This window comes from Borostomias antarcticus, assembly GCF_949987555.1.
Source record: "Borostomias antarcticus genome assembly, chromosome: 1".
NCBI lineage: Eukaryota > Metazoa > Chordata > Actinopteri > Stomiiformes > Stomiidae > Borostomias > Borostomias antarcticus.
The window spans coordinates 22727623-22747369 of NC_140234.1; the positions used below are offsets into that span (position 1 = coordinate 22727623).

The window sequence follows — 19747 nt, forward strand, 5'->3', positions numbered from 1 at the left end:
TGGGGGAAAGACACTTTGGCTCCTTGATGTCACTCACTACTTGCTCTGCTCAGGATAACACTCGGACCACAGAACGTCCGAGGCACAGGGGTCACAACATCAGTGGCACGCCGAGTCCTACAGAGCCTGCAGTGTGGATATGAGCAGCGTCCGCCGTCTAAATCCAACCAAATCTCTTCCACGGTGTCTCTGACTGCCGGCAGCGGATAAGCTCATTCCTCTCAAGAGGCCTCAAGGGAAAATCGATGGCGTCTCCTTGGTAAAAGGTTTCAGTATCACGCACACACAGAGATCTTCTTCTTTCTTTACTAGAGAGATGAACATGTGCCAATGAATCCATGGGACACACAGTACCACTGGGGTGTTGATGAAGGAAAAGGAATGTCACAAAAACACAGAAACCATAACCACCGTGTGCATGCAGTAAACATGCAAAGCTGATGGGAACCTGTCCTGGTATATTGAGACGACGCTTTTTGGCTCATTGAGGATGGGGCTGTTAATTCTCAGTCCACTGAAACCTCACCCTTTGACCGCCAACTGGAGCAGAAGGGCTCTAAACGAGATGGGCTGAAAGGGTAGAGTAGACCCTACGGTCCTGAAGAGCACTCCAGTTGTTGATGAGTTAGCATTCCTCACATACCCAAAGTACCGCTCAGAAAGCTGGCTAGGAAGTTACATGAAAAGACAGACTTGTTTCTTATTGAGTGATATTGGCAGCCTCGCTCTGCTGTGTTATGATAGCAATCCCCCTATGACTCAAATTGTTCTAAGCATTAAACACACTGTTGATATCACTGGCGAACAGCCCCAACTCAGCCATCCCTCAGCTGCAGTAGGCCTCTTAATCCTTCTATCAGACACATTTCTCTGTTGTGCCTACAGTATTTTCAACAGCACGCCGTATAAATTCCAATCCTCACAGAATAGACCCCAAAAAATCATTCTAACTTAGCGTGGTAGCGGTATCAGTATCAAGAATGCCTGTGGTTTCATGCAATTTCAGTCAGTAACTAGCTGCAAATTACACATTCTGTATAACATTCAAAATATAATCAAAACCAGCGCTTGAACATTTTGTTCAGTTTTTAGCTGTGGAATTACTTTAGATTAGAATTCAGTGACAAATGATGAGGGGGTAGCTCAGGAGTGCTTGTCACGTCGGTGTGATGCAGCTGTGTTGATCACAATCAGTTGCATTCAACTACGGTGTGTGGGCAGGCCCATAGCCAGGGGGGGGGATCGGGTGGATTGAACGACCCCCCCCCCCCCACGACCAAACGTCCGCCCCCCCCCCCCCCCCCAACACCCCCACCCCCCGTCAACAACTTGCCGAGCGGCGGAATCTTCATGAAAAATGTGATAAGGTCCGCTTTTGATAAAAACGAACCCCCCCTTCCACAAGGCTGGCTACGGGCCTGGTGGGAGGGACAGCTATGGTACTGAGGTGGTTCTTGGCTACTGAACACTATGCCTGTGAGAGGAAGCTTGATTGACACAAAGGGCCGAGCGCTGGATTAGTGGCATGTTCCACAAAACAATAGCGTTAAATATCTAAATACTTACCGTGCGAAGACGTTCAACCTCACTAGAACATAAACCCAAGGATAAATCATCCCCTCCAGCATAGTATTGTGACTCATCCACAATGACGCGGGGGCAATGCTGGATTAGAACAACTCGGCTCTGTGTCAATCACAGGACGTGGTGCTATGCCTTCACCTCCAGGCTACTGTTGAGATGAAAATATTACAAAGCTCAAACTTTACTTTAAAGAAAATGATTTTTGAACATTTTGAAGTGATTCCAGGTTTTACTGTATCTATCATGTTCTGTTGTACTCTAATTATTAATTTCAAATCTATCAAATAACCAAGTAATGACCACTACGCACAGTTACAGTAGCACAGTGTGTGGGGGTTCTTTTCCTCTACTAAAACCCTAAAATCAACGCTGCTCCCAGGTCCAATTTACGACTGGAACAAAGACACATTGGGGGTGATTCACGAGGTTCCGCCAACATTCAGTACCGAGGAAGCTCTGCTGGCATTCTGGGGGCCATGAGGCTGGGCAAAGGAGAATGAATTAGAAGAGAGTGGCAAACTGCCAACTAGCGACTATCTTAAGACTTATTTTCTTTTTTAGGGGTGATAGATTTGTGGGGCGCTTCTTCAACTGGCCGGTCCCCAGGCAAGGCGCACCTCCTCCTCTGCGTTCCCCCGGTGTGATATGTGGGACCGTTCCCCAAAAATGATTGCTTCCGCCAGCCGGGCCCCGATGTCATCAATCAGCGCTCGGTGTGGGGAGCTGGCATTTTGGCAGATGTCCATGTCATTAAAGTGCCCCCGGGCCCAGTATGGTGCGTGATGGGGCGATGGTGCTCGGAGAGGGATGGTGCTAGGTGTGTGCCATGTTTTCTTAAGGGGCCCACTAAGGCCCACTAAAACCCTTCTGGACGCGATGTCCAGAAGACCACATTCCAGCCATCCCAGCTAAAGTACCCCCCACAGACTTTCTTGGAAAAGGCCGAAAAGGGTTGAGGAGAAGAAAGAGAGCTTTGTTAAAAGTACAGTCCCTAAGGGGGGGGGGGGGGGGGGGGATATATGGTGAAATCCAGAAAGACACATCAACAGGCCGGTGTTTGGACAGAACCACAGTTTCTCACTGAGGAAGAACCGAGTGAAGACTTCCCTTTGGAAGTTGTTTAAACAGCAGAGTCATGGCATCATTTCCATCGATGAGGGTCTGAGGCTGCTAGTAATCTTAGTATTTAGGCAGTCCTTCTAAAAAAGAAAACCAAGATCCCCCCCTTAGCGGCGGGCTTTGTGTATGAAATGGTCCAAGTTTATTTTTGGTTCCCTTTAGAGGTTAAAAGGCCTTTATGCAAGTGGCAAGAGAAACAGAAGGATCCCTGGGAGCAGAAGGATCCCTGGAAGTGCTAGCCAGTGGTGATCCCCATCGCCTGCTGTATCTGCCTCATCTCATAATTCAGAATCTCACCTCCGCACAATTTCAGGGACATACACTGCAAACCGAATGAATCAGATATCAGATCAGAACAGCCGCCCAGGGTACCAATGTGCAAACGGAAAAAAGAGAGTAACGTTTTGTATCGTTACAGAAATGGAGTGTGATAAGGAAAAATAAATATTGATCTCATTGCACCTCCACTGCATATCTGCAGATGCCCTTTCCGAAATGCGGTGAAGCAGTCATTCGCATGATCTCAACCCCACCTAGCAGCACATGGTCTCAGTACTGTGGTGGGAGTGTGTCTACTGTCTGACTCTGCCGTTCATTCCCGTCTAACTCACTAGGGGGCGACTGTGGCTCAGGAGGAAGAGCAGGTCGTCCAGTGATCGGAGGGTCAGCGGATCAAATCCTGGCTCCTCCTGTCCACATGTCGAAGGGTCCTTGGGCAGGATACTGAACCCCAAATTTCTCCCAATGAGCAGGTTAGCACCTTGCATGGCAGCTACCGCCATTGGTGTGTGAATGTGTGTGTGAATGGGTGAATGAGAGGCCATTGTAAAGCGCTTTATAAAGCGTTATATAAGTGTAGTCCATCCATCTGTCCATAATGGGTTTCTATCCTGCAAATTACAGCCTTCATTCCTACAGTTAGCGTACAGGACTAATTTAGCAAACGCAATGCTACAGACGGTTAAAGCTTGTTAAGTCATCTATCAATGCTCAGACTGGCTTTGTTTCAATAGGATTGTGCTCTCCAGGCCAGGTGAAAAGGTGAGCAAAGCTATTCCCATGGCTATCATCCAATGACTTCCTCCTGGAAAGCCTCTGACTTCAAGTCAACTTGCTAACATTCTCCGGAGAGGAAGAGCTGCCATAGATACATAACTCTAATTTATGACTGTGCTAAAAGGACATTAGGCGCATCATTTCTGGATCACTAAACCAGCTTGGGGCTTTTTCTTACAGTAAATTTGTCCTGTTGAATATGAGTCAGATTATTAATTACAGTACTTCTCTACCTACACAGTCCTCTCAAACAAAATATAAAATATCAGTTCAGAGCAGAATGGAGACAGAAAAACAAAAAAACCTGGTATCTTCTGGATTTATGTATGTAAACTCCAGTGTGAGTTGGGTAGTGTTGCCTATGCAGTGCAGTGGGCTGCAACTTTAATTACAGTAAAGGAGGGGGCCTATCACTGTATGGCCAAAGAACAAGACTGTTATAAAATACACTAACACAATATCTTTGCTTTTACCAAAAGTCTGACACTATGTTGCCGCATTCTTCTTTCACATCCAGTGTCGCCACAGTTATCTTCCTACGTTATCAACATTCTGAGGAGCAGATGTCTGCTCTAACGGATACAAAAGCAGGTGAAATTGCCCATTGAGATAAGACGGAGGACAATGTTCCCTTCCTATTTGCATTGATGTGCGGGGGCGTCGCTCTGAGCTCCGGGATGCGACGTGACACTCGCCGACACCTGGGTGGAAGTGAGGAAAGACAGAATAGATGGATTTGTCCGCTGAGGCGGAGCAGAGACGTCGTGCATGCGGACCTGTCATCTGACAAGCGTGAGACGGAGGTGGTGAAAAAGAGGGATGGAGGGAGAGAGAAAGAGAGGGAGGGACAGAGAAAGAGAGAGAGAGACAAAACAAGAGAAGGACAGATAAAGAGAGTGAGAGCGAGAGAAAGAGAGAGAGAGAGAACTAGAAAGAGAGAGCGAAAGGGAAAGAGATTGAGAGCAAGAAAGAGAATAAATCTGTCCCAATCAAAGATTTTGTCACCCACTACTATTGAACTGTACCACTGACTACTGAATTTCAATAGGATTTTCCAATCCTTCCTGGAATAAATCTACCTGCAAGGCCTACAGTTGAGCCAGTGAGTGACAGTTTAGACTATCAAGAGGCCAAAAGCACAGTTTTTTAGTTCTAAACTTCAGATAAGAACACAAAGAGGGTGCCAATTCCAGATTATTTAAAAAAAATCTTCATTGCAACTGAGACTTCTCTTCTTCATCTCTTTTGCAAACAGGAAGCTGATATTTCAGCAGATTGCCTTCTGCGAAGCATTTGAATTTGAATGAATCTTTCTAATTTTAAACTCTCTTATGACTCGTGTTTTCCGTCTGATTTCAAGCGTATCTGAGCAGATGCAATTGCACTGTGACTTCCCACGTATCTAAGACCTAAAGCACTGTGAACGACTCGAGAAACACAGATTTAAAAGGAAGAACGAGAACAACCTATCGTCGCTGTTGGGGCGGAAACCTTGTTTCTTCATTTTGGTGATTTTTTACTTCTTTTTTTTCTCCATCAACTGAAAGCTGTGACTACCCTTTACAACCTCTGTACACACCCCAGCCCTGAGACCAATTAAACATATTCTAAACAGCTCATCATATGTGATTTTGCTTTCAAAAACATTGGAATGTTCTTTTCAATATTCTGAAAACTTAATTTGGAGATACAAGGTTTCCATTCAGCAGCGATATATTGGTGACAGTTGAATACAGTTGAATGAATACTGTACTTCGGGTGTTGATGACGGAGCACAGTAATTACACCTCACATGGGAGTAATTACCTTGATCTGTCTTAATTTCCCAAACCTAACTTCTGCAATCAAAGGTCAAAACAATGGCGTGAATACATTACGATTTTTGCCAACAGGAACAAATTGCACCTAATGGAAGAGTAATAAGTGCAATTCAAAAACATGAATGTCTCACTAATTCAATATGGAGGTTACAATACAAAATGCACAAGGACTCCAGATGTTGTCTTATTGGCTACAGCTTAGATCAGTTTCACAGTTAGCACTAGGTGTCATCCTATTTGTAGCACTACAAAAATGACCGTTGTTCTAAGTGCAACGTCACGAGCGCACGTTACCTAATGAACCCCGTGGACGAACAGTCGTACAATGAGCGTTTGAATGGGAGGGCCTTCTGACTGGATGGTAAACAGTACGCCACAAAAGGCCAATGCAGGATTCTGACAGACGGCAGCGCTAGGGGACAGGGAAGATGGCATCCTTGTCACTGTGACTATATTGACAAAGGCCTCCTTTGTCACTAATCTCCACCTCCTGTCCACCTGGACTGTGTCTCCCAGCCCTCCACTGATAATGGCCACGCGGTGCAACACGCTCCATGGTAATTGTAGAGGAAGAGGCTACACAGCCCATGAACGCTCCATACATGGTACGCTCTATTCAGTAGCACAAGGCATTCCACACTTCATAAATATCAATGGGAGGGGCAACTACAGTAACTTCCTCATTGTAGTATTAATCATGCTTTAAAAAGGCCAGAGGGAGACACTGCAAAGTACAATAGGAAGTTCCTTTTATTTTCAGTCAGGCTGTTTGTTTCGTCTTCATGTTGACGAGAGCCATCTCCATATGAATGCAGACTTCAGGACCTGTTCAGCTGCAGTGTATCATGGGACATTTGTTCTAATCCATGTGAGATATGTGATATTTCATTTATATATTTAGTCTTAACACATATATTTAATAGTCTTCATATTGAGGACAGGAGATTACCAAAGCATAACAAATAAATTGCCTTTGGCTTAGGGGCAAAAAGAAACAGTGAGCTGGGAACACTAATGTTAATGTATCATTCTGTTTAGACTGGCTCTGTAGGGAGCCGCTATGAATATCAAAGATGGCAGAAAATGATAGAAAATTAACATCAGATCCCTTCTGATGCAGGTTTTAGATTTAAAGAGGATCGGTTAAATGCAACAGGGATGAAAAATGATGAGGGTTTTTCTTTCTGCCAATATTTTATTTAGCCGCCATTCTTAAAGGGGTAGTGTGCTATTTTGAACATTTATCCCTATTTGTGGTCTGTCTACAATGAACCTCATCATTGTTTTTGAACTCATTTACATATGCCCATTGACTTCCATTGTAGCTCAGTGAGAACCTGCATAAAAACTGCAACAAGCTAAATACTGGAACGATCAGTGAAATTATGGTCTCTATGTTTCAGGTTCATGGTGTTGTGGGGCGTGCGCGGAGCGCGTCACGGTCTGCCTCTCCGACGCCGTCTGACCAGCCCACCACCTCTGCGCGCTCAATGAGAGCGTTGGCTAGGCGACGACGCAGCCGGTCTCCATCAGGCAATCAGCGCACCTGTCGCTGATTGCCTCCGCTGCTACAAGAACCAGCGGGACCGGCAGTTCATCGCCAGATCGTAGCCTTATGTACACGGTACAAATCTCGCTCCCTGTGATTCCTAGTCAAATTGCCTTTTCTTTCCCGGACCCTGCCTTACCCCGTTTTGTGTTTTTCCTTCCAAGATTCCCACGGACCCTCCCTCGCGTCTCTCCGGCCCCAGTTCCTCTCGGCCTCCCACGGATCCCTTCCCCGTCTCCCCGGACCCACAGAACCCCTCGAACCACCCCCGAACCCCTGGACACCCTCGGACGGATCTCCCGGTACCACGCTCGCCTCCTCCCTTGGACATCCCTTGGACTCTCGGACTGTACTGTAGCCAGGCGCACGCACATACATACAACACCCTGCCCGCCTATATCACCCCGCACCCACGGTAGACCACACACATAGTCTTCACTACGCACTACACATAGGTATTCACACATCCCATACTCCGAGACCATTCGGCGCACCACACTTTCTCCCGCATATCCCCTTCCCAACATCCTGGAAATAAACAAACCCACGGGCTAACGGATCAACCGCTCTGTGCCGCTTCTTTGGTCCCCCCGGGTCGTACCGCACAACATTACGATCTGGCCATGACGGACCCCAGCGGCACAGGGGCGGCTGACGCCCCGGCTCCACCGGTACCCAACGTCTCGGCCCTCACCGTTCTCTCTGGGGCTGTCCAGCGGCACGAGGGACGGCTAGCCAGCCTGGAGACCCAGCTCACCGACGCCTTTGCACTGATTGTGGCTCGTCTGGATCAGCTGGACAGCACCGCTCGGGCGCGGTCCCAACCTCCGCCCCCCGCTGCTCAACCCATGGCAGCGTCTCCCCCGTACCAGGCTCCTGCGCCCGTCGCTCCGGAGAGAGAGCCGAACCTAGCCACCCCTAGGCCCTACGAGGGCGACTTCGATCTCTGCCGTGGGTTCCTCAGTCAATGCGAATTAGCATTTCGCTACCAACCTAGCCGGTACGCCTCTGACGGGGCTAGGGTGGCATACATCATGTCACTCCTCACAGGTAGGGCCCTTAGATGGGCTACAGCCGCGCTAGATCAGAACGGGTTACTCACCTCAGATTATGCGGTTTTCCGTAGGGAGTTCACTCTGGTGTTTGACCACCCCGTAGACGGATGTGACGCCGCTACACGCCTCCATGTAATCCAGCAGGGCTCTCGTTCTGTCGCGGAGTATACCTTTGAATTCCGCATCCTTGCGGCCGACAGTGGGTGGGGAGACAAGGCCCTCCTCAGTGCCTACCGACGGGGCCTTAGCGAGGCTGTCAAGGACGGTCTTATGAGGGACAGACCCGAGACCTACAACCAGCTGGTGGACCTGGCTCTCATGATGGACCAACATCTCCGTGAGAGACGCGCCGAGCGCTGTCACCGTCTTCCTCCAGCGGCCCCTAGATCCTCTCCCCCGGCTCCCCGATTCCACCCCGAACCACGGTTCACGACACCCAACGAGCGTGCACCGGCTCTCCGTCCAGCCGAGTCCGAGGAGGAACCGATGCAGGTAGCCCGGTCACGGCTCTCGGAAGCGGTGCGCGAACAGCGCAGGCGCGGAGGGCTTTGTTTATACTGTGGGGAGCCCGGTCACTTCATCCGTGCCTGTCCTACCCGCCCAAAAGACAGGGCTTACTAGCTGAGGGGTTACTAGTAAGCCACCTGACGCTGCCCCAGAACAAGAGCTCACCTAGTATGTTATTCCCTGCCTCGATCTCCTGGGACAGCCAGTCATTGACCGTTAGCGCTTTTCTGGACTCTGGGGCAGACGACAGTTTCATTGACAGCACGCTTGTCCGGCAGGCTGGTATCCCCCTTGTTCTCCTGGAAACCCCTCTGGTTGCCTACGCCCTGGATGGGCACACTCTAGGGAAAGTTACACACAGCACTAAGTCCCTTTCCTTCTCCATCTCCGGCAACCATGTAGAAACCATGCGTTTTTTTGTTATCTGTTCGCCCACGGCCCCGCTCGTGTTAGGGAGACCCTGGCTCCAGAGACACGATCCCCACGTCTCATGGTCCACAGGGCAGATCCTCGGATGGAGCGTCGCATGCCACGCCAACTGTCTCCGTTCTGCCCCTGGCTCCCCTAGGACGCTCAAGCCTGACCCCTTACCTCCGGATCTGTCTGGCGTTCCTACTATTTACCACGACCTAGCCCCCGTGTTCAGCAAGGAACGCGCTCTCTCTCTACCTCCCCATAGACCCTACGACTGCGCGGTCGACCTCATCCCGGATGCGCCGCGTCCCTCTAGCCGGTTGTATAACCTCTCCCTCCCCGAGAAAAAGGCGATGCGGGAGTATATATCCGAGTCCCTTGCCTCTGGTATCATCCGTCCCTCTTCATCCCCGGTGGCAGCGGGTTTTTTTTTTGTTGGCAAGAAGGACGGCTCGCTCAGGCCCTGCATCGATTACCGTCAGCTCAACGACATCACCATCAAGAACAAATATCCCCTCCCTCTCCTTAGTTCCTCGTTTGAGCCTCTCACCACCTCTGTCATTTTCACGAAATTAGACCTGCGCAACGCTTACCATCTCGTCCGTGTCAGGGAGGGCGACGAGTGGAAGACGGCGTTTAACACACACCTTGGGCACTTTGAATACCTGGTAATGCCGTTCGGGCTCACAAATGCCCCTGCCGTTTTCCAAGCCCTCGTGAATGACGTTTTGCGGGACATGTTAAATATTTTTGTTGTTGTTTACCTGGACGACATTCTTATTTTTTTCCCGTTCCCAGCAGGAGCACGAGCAGCATGTCCGCCTGGTCCTCCAGCGGCTCTTGGAGAACCGCCTGTATGTTAAAGCGGAGAAATGCACGTTTCACGCGGCCTCAGTGGAGTTCCTGGGGTACATAGTGGAGGGGGGGCACGTCCGGACCGACCCCCGAAAAGTGAAGGCGGTGGTGGAGTGGGCCCAACCCACCAACCGGACTGAATTGCGTCAGTTCCTGGGGTTTGCAGGGTTCTATCGCCGTTTCATCCGTGGCTTCAGTAAGGTGGCAGCCCCTCTCCATGAGCTCACATCCACTCTTCGAGTTTTTTCCTGGACCCCGGAGGCGGACGCTGCGTTTGAGACCCTGAAGGGGTTGTTCACGGAGGCTCCGGTGCTCGGCCATCCAGACCCAGCCCGGCCGTTCGTCGTGGAGGTGGACGCGTCAGACACGGGCGTCGGAGCCGTCCTCTCCCAGCGGTCTGAAGAGGGCAAACCACTCCACCCCTGCGCGTTTTTCTCCCGGCGTCTCACCCCCGCAGAACGCAACTACGACGTGGGGAACAGGGAGCTGCTGGCAGTCCACGAGGCCCTGGTTGAGTGGCGGCACTGGCTCGAGGGGGCTGAGCTGCCGTTCTTGGTGTGGACAGACCATCGCAACCTCACCTACATCAAGACCGCCAAGCGGCTAAACGACCGGCAGGCACGCTGGGCCCAATTTTTCAGCCGTTTTGATTTTACCCTCTCCTACCGCCCAGGCTCCCGAAACACCAAGGCGGACGCCCTCTCCCGGCAGTTCGCGGAGGAGGCAGCCGACCACGACACCCCTGACCCCATCCTGCCCCCAGCCCGAGTGGTGGGTGTCGTCACCTGGGCCATCGACTCTGTGGTCAGGGCGGCTCTTCGCGCCCAGCCAGGCCCAGGCAACGGACCCCTCAACCGCCTCTATGTCCCGACCCTGGTGCGTTCTCGGGTCCTCGAGTGGGGCCATTCCAGCCGTTTTGCCTGCCACCCCGGCGCCCACCGCACGCTGACCTTCCTCCAGCGGCGCTATTGGTGGCCCTCCATAGCGGCTGACACCAGGGAGTTCGTTGCAGCCTGCATCACCTGTGCCCGGAACAAGGCGTCCCATCGACCTCCGGCGGGCCTCCTACGTCCCCTACCGGTTCCCAGTCGGCCTTGGTCCCACATCGGGCTCGACTTTGTCACAGGTTTCCCCAGGTCCCAGGGCAACACCGTGATCCTCACCATCGTCGACCGGTTTTCCAAGACCGCTCACTTTGTGGCTCTGCCCAAACTCCCCTCCTCTGCGGAGACCGCCGACCTCCTCGTCTCCCACATCGTCCGGCTCCACGGCATACCCCAGGACATCGTCTCTGACCGTGGTCCCCAGTTCACCTCTCGGGTGTGGCAGGCCTTCTGCAAGGGGATTGGGGCCACGGTTAGCCTCTCCTCCGGGTACCACCCCCAGACCAACGGGCAGGCGGAGCGGACCAACCAAAGCCTGGAGGCGATGCTGCGCTGTGCCACCTCCCGCAGCCCCGCCTCCTGGAGCAAGTACCTGGCCTGGGTGGAGTACGCCTACAACTCCATGACCAGCTCAGCACTGGGTATGTCGCCTTTTGAGTGTTCCCTGGGTTACCAACCACCTATGTTCCCCCAGCAGGAGTCCGAGGTGGCGGTTCCGTCCACTCGGGCCCATCTCCGGCGGTGTCGGCGCATATGGAAGGTCGCCCGTGCTGCGCTGCTGAGAGCCACGGAGCGGTCCCGGCGTTGCGCCAATCGACGGCGGGTTCCGGCTCCCCTGTACCGCCCCGGCCAGCGCGTCTGGCTTCTGGCCAGGGATCTCCCTCTCCAGGTCCCCTCCCGGAAGCTCGCTCCCCGCTACGTGGGGCCCTATACCATCGACCGGGTCATCAACCCCACCGCGGTACGTCTCTCCCTCCCTCCATCCCTGAAGGTGCACCCGGTGTTCCATGTGTCACTACTTAAACCGGTGTCTGTCAGTGCCCTGTCGCCCCCTGTCTCAGCTCCCCCTCCTCCCCGTGTCCTCGAGGACGGCGACCAGGTGTGGCCCGTCAAGCGGCTGCTCGCCGTCCGGCGTCGGGGCCGGGGGTTCCAGTACTTGGTGGACTGGGTGGGTTTCGGCCCCGAAGACCGGAGCTGGGTGCCCCCTTCCTATCTGGCTGACCCTGCCCTGTTGGCCGACTTCTATCGGGCCCACCCTGACGCCCTTGGGCGCTCGCCGGGAGTCTCGCGTCGGGAGGGGGGTACTGTTGTGGGGCGTGCGCGGAGCGCGTCACGGTCTGCCTCTCCGACGCCGTCTGACCAGCCCACCACCTCTGCGCGCTCAATGAGAGCGTTGGCTAGGCGACGACGCAGCCGGTCTCCATCAGGCAATCAGCGCACCTGTCGCTGATTGCCTCCGCTGCTACAAGAACCAGCGGGACCGGCAGTTCATCGCCAGATCGTAGCCTTATGTACACGGTACAAATCTCGCTCCCTGTGATTCCTAGTCAAATTGCCTTTTCTTTCCCGGACCCTGCCTTACCCCGTTTTGTGTTTTTCCTTCCAAGATTCCCACGGACCCTCCCTCGCGTCTCTCCGGCCCCAGTTCCTCTCGGCCTCCCACGGATCCCTTCCCCGTCTCCCCGGACCCACAGAACCCCTCGAACCACCCCCGAACCCCTGGACACCCTCGGACGGATCTCCCGGTACCACGCTCGCCTCCTCCCTTGGACATCCCTTGGACTCTCGGACTGTACTGTAGCCAGGCGCACGCACATACATACAACACCCTGCCCGCCTATATCACCCCGCACCCACGGTAGACCACACACGTAGTCTTCACTACGCACTACACATAGGTATTCACACATCCCATACTCCGAGACCATTCGGCGCACCACACTTTCTCCCGCATATCCCCTTCCCAACATCCTGGAAATAAACAAACCCACGGGCTAACGGATCAACCGCTCTGTGCCGCTTCTTTGGTCCCCCCGGGTCGTACCGCACAACACATGGTTGACAGACCACAAATAGGGATACCATGTCCAAAATAGCACACTACCCCTTTAAGGGAAACTCACAATAGGGTGACTTAGATGATGTCGGCCAGCACACTTAGCCAGGCCGAAACTGTGGTGGACATGTAGAGACCATGGAACCCAGTAGGAGTTCTCCCACCCTTCCCCTCTGGCGTTCTGGTATCAGACGCGCAGAAGACAGCTCTCTCACCCCGGCATTTCCAATTCAAATGTCCCGCAAATATCTCCCCCCACCCACCTAGCAGCGGAGAAGACACGCGTCCATCCTGACGATGCCTCACGTCGGCGCAGATGTCCCAGAATTCCGATAGGGCATGTGCTCGTTAGCCCCGACAGACAGCCGGGGCTGTTACTCCGCCCCCCCGCGCAGTTCGTTAAATAATGTATGACATCGGGCGGTGAGAGAGGGAGACGACAACCCGGCGCCAGGAGGAGGAGGAGAAAGGAGGTCGCGGGGGGGGGGCGCACGGCGGAGTAACAAGCTGTTTACCCGGCTGGACTTGGCCTTGAAAAAAGGAGGACGCGGCCCCCGGAACTAGGCTGACTCTGCCCAGAACCGCTCCCCGGGTGAATGAGTGCAGAGCTGAGCGCTAGACGCCGCCGCGCTGCTCTCCAATCATCGCACGTCTCCTATCTCCCCTCCCTCCCATCCGGATATATATATATATATATATATAGCTATGACTTGGGGGCTAGCTCGTCACATCGATTTTCGAGAGAGTGCCCATTAGGGCCTGTTTTCTTTAGTGACTGACGAGTGAGCGCTGCGCAAAATGTCCCGTGGGTGACAAGGAGGCTTTCGCTGAAATGTGAGAACAGTTGTCCATCATGTAGAGGTTATAGATGAATGTATAAGACGTTCGATGAGGCCAGTCATCGTGAATTTCTTGCCTGTTTTCCGCCTAAAAGACACCTGCTATGCGGCCAGGCCTTCTGTAGGGGGCACCGCTGCTCGGTGTTGTTACTCCATGCGGCCCGTGTGAATCATGGAGACGGAGCTTCCTGTCTCTGACCTAGCATTTGTCAGGATACATCTCGATACCGACCGCTGTTGTCGCTACAGTTTCATCACAGGGCCTTAAACCAACTGACCAATTACCGTCAGGAGGACTGGCTAGAGGCCTTGAGAAGCTGACTTATTTCTCAAGCCTCCGATGCACGAGCACACGCAAACACGCAGGCACGCGCACACACACACACTCATCCTTTCTGTTGAACAAAGCACTTGCATATCGGGGTGACCAGGTATGACCCCACTTGGCTGGCGTTATCATCCAAAGCACCAAGCTATCCACTACTCATCCCCGCCGGATAGGAGCGATAAATAAACCCGTTAACATGCACCGACTGCAGCCTAGCTGACAGCAAAAGGAGCTGGAGTGCTTCTTTAAGAAGGAGAAAGGGCCCAAAGGGTAGACCTATTTATCACACAATGCTACATCAAAGATAAGGAGCTGATGGCACCGTGAAGCCGGGGAAGGCAGGAGAACAGCTATATGAAGCTCGCCCACTTCTCTGTCTTGAAAACTTGAACGCTTGCATAACTTTACACCAGGTTGAGAAACCCACAAGATAAGACGTTTCGAGAAGAGATCTGGAAACACACGTCGGTTATTCCCACGCAGCCGGAGGCCGACGGGAGCAGGAGAGGTCTGTCGTCGTGCGTCGTGTTGGGAATGGAGGCGGTACGGTAGGCGCGGTACGGTAGGGCTACCATCAGAGCAGAGGTGATGGAAGCGGAGTGCTGGTCTTGATTAAGCCCCCACCTGCCATGGTGCTGACACCCCAGCTCCAGATCGTCAGTGAGGAAGGGCCGGCAGACGTAGGCTCCTCCAGATTCGGTAAATCCATTTCAAGGCGAAGGTTCTGATATCTGTGTTAGGCGGCGTTTTCTTCACCCCCCCCCCCCCCCCCCCCCCTCACCCCTCACTCTGTCCCCTGTCTCCGTGGAGGTCACAGGACGCGTTGCAGGATGGGAGAGTTTGCCGGGTCGCTTTTGAAGAGTGTTAACAACGGCTTCCTCTGGTGGCGAGAGCCCCCGCCGAGGGAGACCAGCGAGGCGGGTCGGGGGGAGGGGGTCTAACATTCAAATGGCGTGTGACAGAAAAAGGAAGCGGTTTGCTCAGCTCCATATGTTCATTTGATCCGTTTATTTTCCTAACCGAACGCGTGAGGCGTCGGGGAGTCGACAACATACAACGCCGCCCTTATCAGATGAGGCGGGTCGTGTCTGCGAGAGTTGTGTGAAGGTTTGAGAACATTTCCCCCCTTCCCTCGTAGAATGTCAACGCATGCCTCTGTGGTTGTCGTGAGGCATCTGTTGCTAATCCAGAGAGTCCCCGGATAAAAGGGACAATTGTTTGGGATCCAAGTGCTTCCAATTCTTTACCCTGTGTGAGAGAATATCTGTGGTTTACTTAACTGTTTGCTTCCTGGTATTCAGTGTGTGTGTGTGGGTGTGTGTGTGTGAGCACATGTGTGCGCGCATTTGTATGTGAGTGAGCATGTATGTGTAAACTCTAATCTGCGTGTTTAAGTGTGTGTGTGTGTGTGTGTGTGTGTGTGTGTGTGTGTGTGTGTGTATGTGTGTGTAGGGGGTGTGATCGTATTTTAGACTTGTCTAGTCCAAAGATTTACCAAGATACGTTCAAAAGGTTGAGTCTGGTTTATTGAATGAAATCAAATACTTGCGCAAGGACTTCCTGAACAACGCAAACAAAGGTGGTTTGTCAGAGAAGTGAAGTCAGTCACTTCTGGCCTGGCTTATATTCATTCAGAACACAGGTAAGTCTTTCTAGGATTTCATTGGCTGAGTTGTCTATGCGTCATCGTGAGGGGACGGATATCACACAGTGAAAGGAAGGAATGTGGGATGAAACTCGCTTTGAATAGAGACAAAGGTCTGAGTCAGGGCAGGAAGGTGGCCTTTCTGACTTGGACAAAAGAGCGAGGCAGAGCTATGCAGAGTGTGTTTACAATATCAAAAGCTGGGAGAGTTGGTGTTTTACATTAGACTGAAACTGGGGTTTTGCAGGGGACTTGGGGGGAGGTGATAAATTACAAAGACAAAGGCTAAGGTGTTTGGATGTAAATTCCTGGACAATCCCTCATTTGTGCCTGAACAGGCACACAAAAATAAAATATAAAATCCAAACACAGTGTAAACAGTCAGCTATGCTATACATGTGGAAAGGAAATAATCTCTCCACTAGGTGGAAACTTTAATTATTTTCTCTCAACGTGCAAAATCACACACCAAAACCCCTTGCTTCAGAAATTTGACAGGAAACAAGATAAAAAAAATTGACATGATTATATACTATTTATAGTCTAAGAGTGGACAACCATTCACCAAAAAACAAACTTGATTTAACAAGGCAAAAAAAAGATAAAATGGTTACCAGTGTAAGAGGGGCAAAAAACCTCTTGGTCAATTTAGAGGAAAAACCCAAACTTATTTATCAACTCATGTTTCAATCATTGCAACTCTTGTAAACAAATATGATATTTTTCAGATTATTTCAAAGTTCATTCACTCTTGTGAGGAGGTGACCGGCAAGGTCAGTCTCCGATTGCTCATCAGAGGAGGGGAGAGTGTGGCAGTGACTGTCAAGGTCACTCTTGTTCACAGTGTATCCCAACAGTCATTTAGGTGGCACTTCTCTTTTGGGCAATAGAATGTCATTGGGGAATGCAAGGCGTCTTCTCTTCTAGATCGCAACTTCGATGTCACGTTGCTTGAAATCAGTTATGTTCAATGTTAGTGTGTGCAGGTGTGTGTGCGTGTGTGGTGCATCTTGTGAGGAGGTGACCAGCAAGGTCATTTTTCCTCCGATTCCTCGTCAGAGGAGAGGACAGTGTGATGGTCCATGGTTTTGGCCTCTGAGCCCTCTGGTTCAGCTGCATTCTGATCTCCTGGTGTTTGCGATCCCTTGGTGGACCGTCCTCTGCTGCTTGGACCCGTCGGCAATGGCTTGCATGGGTCCAACGAAGTCCTCTCAGATCGCTGTCTGCGTGATGAGTAGAAACTGGTACGGCCCGAGCCACCTTGGCGAGTTCCAGCTCCTTCGTCTGTGGTCGTGGATTAGGACCCAATCCCCAGGAGAGATGTGATGCAGGAACCCCTCCTTAGTCTCAGGAAATGGCGGTCCTCACTCTGTTGGAGACATCTGTTAACATCCTCCGCCACCCCTGTTTTGAAACATGATCTGGCCCGTGGGCTAGTTTGAAAGCATAATGAAAACATGAACGAGGTAGTACAGGTTTGTCATTAGGCCCTAGATACAGGTTAGTTTGGTGGTGGAAATGTGCACTTAGTCCTTCATTTCTTTTTCTCCGCAGGTGGAGCAGATGCTTGTAGGTCAGAAATGTAGGCTCTTGAACTGAACCCGGTCCATCCCTGTACTGCTCCACGTAGGGTCGGCCCGGGTCGTGCTGCTGGAGGGCTCACCTCGGCGCTCCCCCAGTACAGGCTGATGAAGTGCTCCATCTGTGGATCCACAGATGAGAGAGACAAACAGAGACAAAACAGAGCAAAAGAGAGTCCTCTGGTCTGGTCTCCCTGTTCCCTTCTTTGGTCAGGAACGGTTATTCAACAGTCTGTAGGAGATACTCAGAAACATGGTTAAGCGCAAGCTCCTGCTTTGGGGAAAAAATTTTGTTATTCTGTCAGGAAAACTTAAACAGGGTGACTGTTCAAGTGTCATTTAGAGCCAGTCTGCAGTAGCCTACAGTGACATCAGGGGCAGTGTTAGAATGACTTCAACACGCTTAGTCCCCAGTCATGATCAAGGCAATTGGGTTTGGCTCTAGCATTTCTCTCACGATTTTATGAAAATAAAATAACCATATTCTCGTCTCAACAAAACAACACCCCCTAAGGGTGAAAGCAAAAATTTCCTGAAGTCAGGATAAAAAATAGAGATGAGGCAAAGAAAATGACACTAAAATGAACTGGCTTCATTTACAATTAACTAATCAAAGAACTCCATCAAAGCTTCATTTGTATAGCTAAAAATTTGTATATCTAAAACCTCCCTCTTCTGCATTTGAGGACAGAGTATTTGGGCACTGCTCCTGTTTCATACTTATCTGTCGCTCACAGTGAGTTGGTGACATGGCGTTGGTCTGCATCTCACGAAACCCAGATCGCCCATCTGTAGGGAAACAGGCCAGTAACCTCCGGTGTCCTGTGCCCGTCTCCTGGTTCGGCATTCACCCATCACTCCCGGAACGACAGTTGTCTGTAAAATACCACTCAGGAAAAACACTCAGGCCCGATGAATGTGCCTCAAACTATAAACATGAGATATTTAACATACTCATTTAAAAAATATATATAATTGGGTTATGAGATGGTGCATTCAGATTAAGATACTGGCAACCCTTATCTATTCCCCCCACTATTATGCACAAACCCTTATGTCTTAAGCTACATATCAGAAAGAGAGACAAAACAAACAACAGTTAATCAGACCAACAGCAGGTTCCAATGTCCACAGGAAGGCATGATCCAGGCTCCTCAAAGACCTGCCGCCCAGGGTCCATAGCACCTGAAAATTAAGACTCAAAACACAGACTGGGTTCAATAGCAGAGGAGGAGGCCTAATGCCAGCTCCTCAAAAAACACATTATCATTATATGAATGAAAATTCATACAGTAGAAATGCATAAAACGAACAGCTTATGGCCATTCATTGACTATTGAAACAAAACTCCTGAATCAAACACCTATTCAACCCTGTCAGACTTTTGAGTACGCTCTACATCTATTTTATCCTGTTTATTTCACTTAAAAATTAAAACTCTCTATCTTGGCTAGTTTAAAATCACCCTTATGGGTTGTTCAAGGGAAGTCCAGCAGGTGGCGCTCGACCCCAAATTTGAGGCTCTTCCTTTTCATTCAGCTTGCGGTAACTGTGACACCGTTCAATCCAGTGGCCATACTGACCACAATGGAAGCATGAATCATCTCTATCTTCACTTCGATTATACCTTTTTCCTCGCCTAACCCTACCAGAACGCTTCCTATTGTTTCTCTGTCGCCACTGTGGTCGTTGTTGGTTCCACCTCGCACCAGCAGTCTGATTGTCCAGCTGTTGTAACTGAGCAGCTTGTAATCTGGCTGCACCTAGCTTCATTTCTTTCAACTCCCTCTCTTCAATGTGATCACGAAGACGCTCCGCATAGCGGAAATGATCAACAACTTCTTCGAGAGAAGTCGATTCCCAGGTGTGGCACATCAACCTAACTTGGTCGGACAAAGAGGAGAGAGAGTTATTCATCAATTGTTGTTTCAAAATCTTTTTATAATCGGCGTTCGCTTTGTCCATGCCACTGTGTGCGGCGAAAACTGATTCTAGTCGTTCCCAAAATTTCTCGAACTGTTGATCGGAGTTTTGTTTGCAATATGTGATACGGTCCCAATCCATCTTTTTAGGGAATCGAGTTTTGATTCTGTTCAACAGCGCAGTGTTTTGGTCAGAAAAAATCGGCATGATTAAAAGGCAATGTAATGTCAAACGGATGTTTCACATCCACCCATTTTAGCCCAAGGCACTGTCTCATGATCATGGCGATTTCCCCTGCGTGAGGCTCATACATACGAACTAAACTGTTAAAAAGATTTTCAAACTCGTCAATGTCTTTGGTTGGATCGGGCAAGGTTTTAGCTATTTCACGTAGTTCATCAGAGCGCCAGGGTCTGTAAACCGTAATCTCTGGAGTCCAGGCCGCATAACCAGCTGCATAATTTATTTGTGAAGGGCGAGGAACAGGGTTTGGGCAGCGTATCAGAGGCGCGTGTATTTGCGGTCCCTCCAGA

At 50.9% G+C, this 19747-nt stretch overlaps 1 protein-coding gene across 1 annotated transcript in view; it reads right to left on the minus strand.

The window, feature by feature from the left end:
• Positions 1-19747, minus strand: part of ncam1a (neural cell adhesion molecule 1a) — a gene marked incomplete at both ends in the record, with an annotated part of 207112 nt that overhangs the window by 79452 nt on the left and 107913 nt on the right. The window lies entirely within an intron of this gene.